Raw genomic sequence first — 5,111 nt, forward strand, 5'->3', positions numbered from 1 at the left:
ATTATCAGAGAAAAATCTCCTCTGCTCCTTCCTTCCCCTTGTACCCTGGAAGCACTGGAGCTGCCATTTCTTTTCACAGTGCCTTATTTAAAAAGGAAAAGGATGCTCTCTATTTCTCTATTTACCTGATAACTAGTGGGGGGTGGGATACCTGATTTAGCTGGAGACTTTGATTTGTGGGATTGACAACCTTATTATGCAGTGAGCTTATTATTGATATTATTCTGCTCTCGGTTGCCATGACCACCTTGTGAGAGACATTCAATTTTCTCTCTTCCATCATCATTATCTATGAGGCCATCTGTTGTGGAAAATGAATTCAGCTTCATTTGCATGACTGATAAGCAAATTTTTTTTTTTATCTATTTAACAGAAGGTCATATGCCGGGGATTTGGAGCTGGTGGAAAAAAAAAAAGTGGAGGAAAAAAAAAGGCATCTCGAGAGGATGAGTGGGAGTGCGTGCATTAGAGGATGTATGTGGAAGTAAAACAGATCCCTCAGGCCTGCTAGCCTATCCTACTGCATTTGTCATTCCTGCCAGGGCGACATTTTTTTCCCCCTAAGCTTCTGCACACTAAAGAGAGTGAGAGCTTTTTCCCTGCAGTCTTCTTGAAGCCCCCCTGGTTTTTTTACTCAGTGTTGGTGGGTGTATTTTAATATATATATATATTTATATATATATTTTAGTTCCCTGGAATATGGGGTATCTTTTCAGTGTTCAATGAAGAAAAAAGCAGCCTTTTCTGGGTCTCTGTGGTATGCTTCTTACTCCTCATCCTTTCAAAGTTGTAGTAAGCCAGGGTGTTTCTTAACCATGCTGAAATGTCTTGCTTATGTTTAACTTGTAAATGGTTAACGGTGCAGGTGTGGACTGTGTTTTGTGCAGGGTGGGGGTTGATTCTTGTAGCTATCTGGAAAGATTGTTGTGATTTTTGCAGTTGTTCTTTAGCTTGTACTTAAATGTCCATTGTTTGCTCTTTTCGAGTTCTTCTGGCAATACTGCTGTGCAGCTGAAATTATTTTAGGCTGTAGAATAGCTCATAAAAAATCTTGTAGTGTGTTTACTATATGAACGCATTATGTTGCATGCATTAAGCATGTTGTTGTTTATATAAACTTGCTGCATGTGGACAGTACTTGTTTGATATGGAGAACCCGAGACAAAAACTTCACAGATTGGAATGCTCAATGACAGCCAAATGCAATTAAATAAAAGATTATAAGATACTATGTTTTACTCTAAAGTGACTTTTGAAAACAGTGGATTTGTACTTTAAAGGGGAATACTTGTATAAGAGTAGCATTTTTGAAAGAACACTGTCTTAAATGTTTCATATCGATAATACTTTAAAGAGAAAAAGCTTTGTAAATAATGAGTGGTTAATTCAGTTAACTCCCTGAAAAAATTGTAGTATATACTTCAATTTTAAAATAGTTCTTATAAGTATGACTATAGTCGGTGCACATTTAGTGCAGATTTCTTAATCCTATTAATTTAGTGCTAAAAAGTAGCCAGAGTATAAAAGAAAACTACTTACATTAGTAAAAAAGAAACTACTTAGTGTCTTATGGAAGAGGCATTACACAGGTTTGCTTCTTTTATTTGTTACTAACAAAGATTAAACTCAATGGAACAGAAGCATGCCATTTTCTTCTGAGTTCTGAACAACGTGCACAGCCTTATCTAGGCAGAGGAGGGTTTTTTAAACCTTTATTTGTTCTCTACAGAAGTAACGTGTGCATAAAGTAGCCTTTTTACATAATAAGTGCTTTGCATGGTTGACAATACTTCTTTTAAAGATAGAAAAAGAGAAATGCAGTACTCTCTTTCTTGCAAATAAATACTTTTGGATTTTATTTATAATCTACAGGGAATCTTTTTTTGTATTTTGCACTTGCAACAGAGAAATGGTCGTGGGTGCTGGATTTCAGGTGGAGAGAAGTTTCACTTTTATTGAGGTCAGCTAGAGACCAGATCTCTGACTTATCTACATTAAGTAGCTTGCTTTAAATTACTTGAATAAAATTCCTCTTTTTTTAATGTGGTTTTGTTTTGTTTGGGGGATTTTTTTTGTTTTTGTTTTTGTTTAGAAAACACTCTCCAACAGAGCTAGCATTAACTTGTCATGATAATCTATTGCTGATAGTTCCTTAAAGGGTACTCTTTTCTCCTACCCCTCTTATTTCAGAAAGACTATGTTGTACATTTTTAAAAAGGAATAAGATCTAATGCTTCTTTGGCATCCGCCATATTTATCCTGCCTATTGGAATCTGCGGTGGAAGTTAGCTCACAGAACTAGTTTCACACTCAGAGCTCAGCCCAGTGCGGCTCTGATGGCTGTGGGGAGGGGGGGGGTGTCTGAAACGGTGCTAGATTTCTCAATGGACTTCAGCTGGAAGTAATGGGATACTGTGCATTAGCAGACTGTCTTCTAGCACGCAAAGGTTGAGGTCTCCGTCTTATCCCCTCCTCCCCCCTCCACTTGAATTGTCAGCATCTTCCTAAGGCTGGTGAATAAAACCTGCTAAACTTCGGTAAAAGCCTAACAGAAAACTCAGTTGATTCCCTTCTCCTGCCCCCCAAAAGTTAATTACCGAGCTTGGTTGGATTCCTCCCCGCCACCCTGACATTTGACTGCTGCTAATTCACTGATTAATCTCATTAATGTGATTATAGCAGGATTTGGAGTTGGCTGCCATTGTTCTGCAGATAGCGCTATTCAGCCCCAGCCCTCGCCGCCCCCTTCGGCACGGCGGTGCGGTTCCTTCAGCACCGGGAGCTGTCCGCGCCGGGAGCTGTCCGGCTTATCCGGAGCTGTCCGCTCCGGGAGCCGTCTGCCCGCTCCCCGGGAGCTGCCCTCAGTGGGAGCTGTCTGCCCGCTCACCGGCCCCGCGCCCAGCGACTGCTCCCGGAGGTAAAGGCAGGAGACGCTTCATGCCTTCTAATTAGGTGGCGGGAAGATGGCTGTGGTAAAGCGCCGATCTCTTCATTTAAATGCATTTAAATTCTTTCTCTCCTGCAAAACCTGTCCTCATCTGCGTTCTGTTTTCTGGGATCGATCCATGGGGCAGTGCAGTTTAAACAGCACTTCCTTGCAGCAGTGCAGTTTAACTCTAAGAATGTGAGGGACATTACAGGTGTCACCATACTTAGCCAGACTTTTTCATCCTAGTAAAGAGTGCTTTGTTGAGCTAAACGCTTTCATTTATCTGTTTAGGTTTTTTTCTTTTTTTGTGCAACACCCCAGCATATCCAGCTCATCACCTCAAAAATTATGTTTGTCCTCACCAGCACTATTGTACCTAGGGTCTTTCCTGCATCTACACTGCGAATTCCCATTTTCTGGTGTTTGACAATAGGAAGCATTTTATTGATTGAAAATTGATCTTTTTAAGGTCTCGTTATACATATAAATGACTTTTGCAGTCTTCAGTTGCAACAGTATTTTATATTCAAATTTGTGGATTAGGCAGATCTAAATCAGATAAGAATAACTTCTTTAAGGTAAGGCACTTTGCACAGCACTAGGACTCTACTCTATTTGGTATTTTGACTTTATTATCTAGAAGTTACATTGTTATCATTTATTATCAACCAATTGCACATGCGCAGTAACTTTTTTTTTACTGTCTTCTCTTTGGTTTGTATTCCTTATGACCATGACCCTGTACTGGAAACTGAAGACACACATTAAACTCTGGTGTGTGAAGGATTTGCCAGGATGAGCAGTGAGCTCCTGCAAATCATGAAATTCAAGATACTTTAAAGACAAAGTGTTCTGCTGAGGAAAATGAGGGATCTGTTAAAGAACACACTATGTTTTAAAGGATTTGAGTACAGTAAATGTCAGTGAAACCTCTGCAGCCATTGTAATCTATGCATAAATAATAATTTAGGTTCAAAACTGACAAAGTGCGCTAAAACCAAAAAAGTCCGTTGCTTTTTTTACTATGACTTTTACATAGTTTCTTAGTCACTGATATAATACTTTTAATAGAGTTTCCTATTTTCTTTTTATTTCCTATTCTTCTCATTTTTTTCTCCACCCCAAATCAGTGTGTAAAGTATTGTCTCTTTAACTGCTTTAGAGAACTATATGTTTAAAGGATGTATAAAATAGGATTGTATAGGAACAGGTTTTAACAGTGACAGCCACAATATGCAAGCCAATTAAGGCTGCTCGTTAGCGGGTATATTCTTGTAATACTCCTGTCAAGCTGAAATTGTACTCCCTTATTGACAGTAGTGGGTTCGTCTGATGCTTGAGTTCTGCTTTCTGTGTTTGTCTAATGTTTCAAGTCTTGTTAGAAACTGCTACCAGCCAGAAAGTAAAAGAAATGGAAGGTTTTCAACCACACTTTACTTGAAATTTGCTAACCTGGCTTACTTAACCTGCAGGAAAAATACTGTGCTCTCATTAATGCTGCTTAAACATGACCTGCATCTCCTTTTCCCCATGGATAATGCGCATTGACGAGACACAGGCTGGGGGAGGGAGAATCCAACCCACAACATTAAACCCATACCCTAACAACTTATGGAGGATAATTAGGGCAATGAATTACCAGTCTCCCAAATTTTTTTCCATGCTGGTCTTTTTGTAAGTGCTTCTAATTTATGCAGTGCCCCCCCCTTCCCCCCCGTAACACTCACCAACACAGGATTTATGTACATTCTACCCCAATTAAAGCAAGTATTGTTTTTGTCTTCAGTGGGAGAAGCACCAGGCTGTTTCTTTGTGTCATCCTGAAGGCTGTACAAGATGAGCTTTTTTTTCCCCAGCTAAATCTCCTTCAAAAAGTTTTACACTCCCTGCCATGATATATGTGCCACGTAGTCGCTTTCACTATCACACTTAAGCTAGCCAGGATGTAACAGAAAGAAGCTAGCTCTAGCAGAGAGAGAAGACAAGCCTTGATTTTTCAAACACGGATACAGTTACCCAAAGGTTCTGCATGTAAACCTGATATTAGAAACGCTGAGATTCATCTGTAGGGGTGTAGATACCCCTATACACTTACGAGGGGGGCCCTTTCATCACCAGGTGTGCGTATGTGCTTCTCAGGCTGCGTTGATTTGTGTGGAAAAAACCCAAACTGACATGCCCT

The 5,111-nt window shown here is 39.8% G+C and overlaps 1 protein-coding gene across 1 annotated transcript in view; it reads left to right on the plus strand.

Moving 5' to 3' along the window:
- The first annotated feature begins 468 nt into the window (after positions 1 to 468).
- MYT1L (myelin transcription factor 1 like) overlaps positions 469 to 5,111 on the plus strand; it is a 299,550-nt gene continuing 294,907 nt past the window's right edge. Inside the window, exon 1 of the mRNA XM_018088859.1 lies at positions 469 to 643. The gene's annotated coding sequence lies outside the window, so the exon portion shown is untranslated. The remainder of the gene's footprint in view (positions 644 to 5,111) is intronic.

This window comes from Manacus vitellinus, unplaced genomic scaffold (genome assembly GCF_001715985.3).
Source record: "Manacus vitellinus isolate BGI_N305 unplaced genomic scaffold, ASM171598v3 scaffold_11_pilon, whole genome shotgun sequence".
NCBI lineage: Eukaryota > Metazoa > Chordata > Aves > Passeriformes > Pipridae > Manacus > Manacus vitellinus.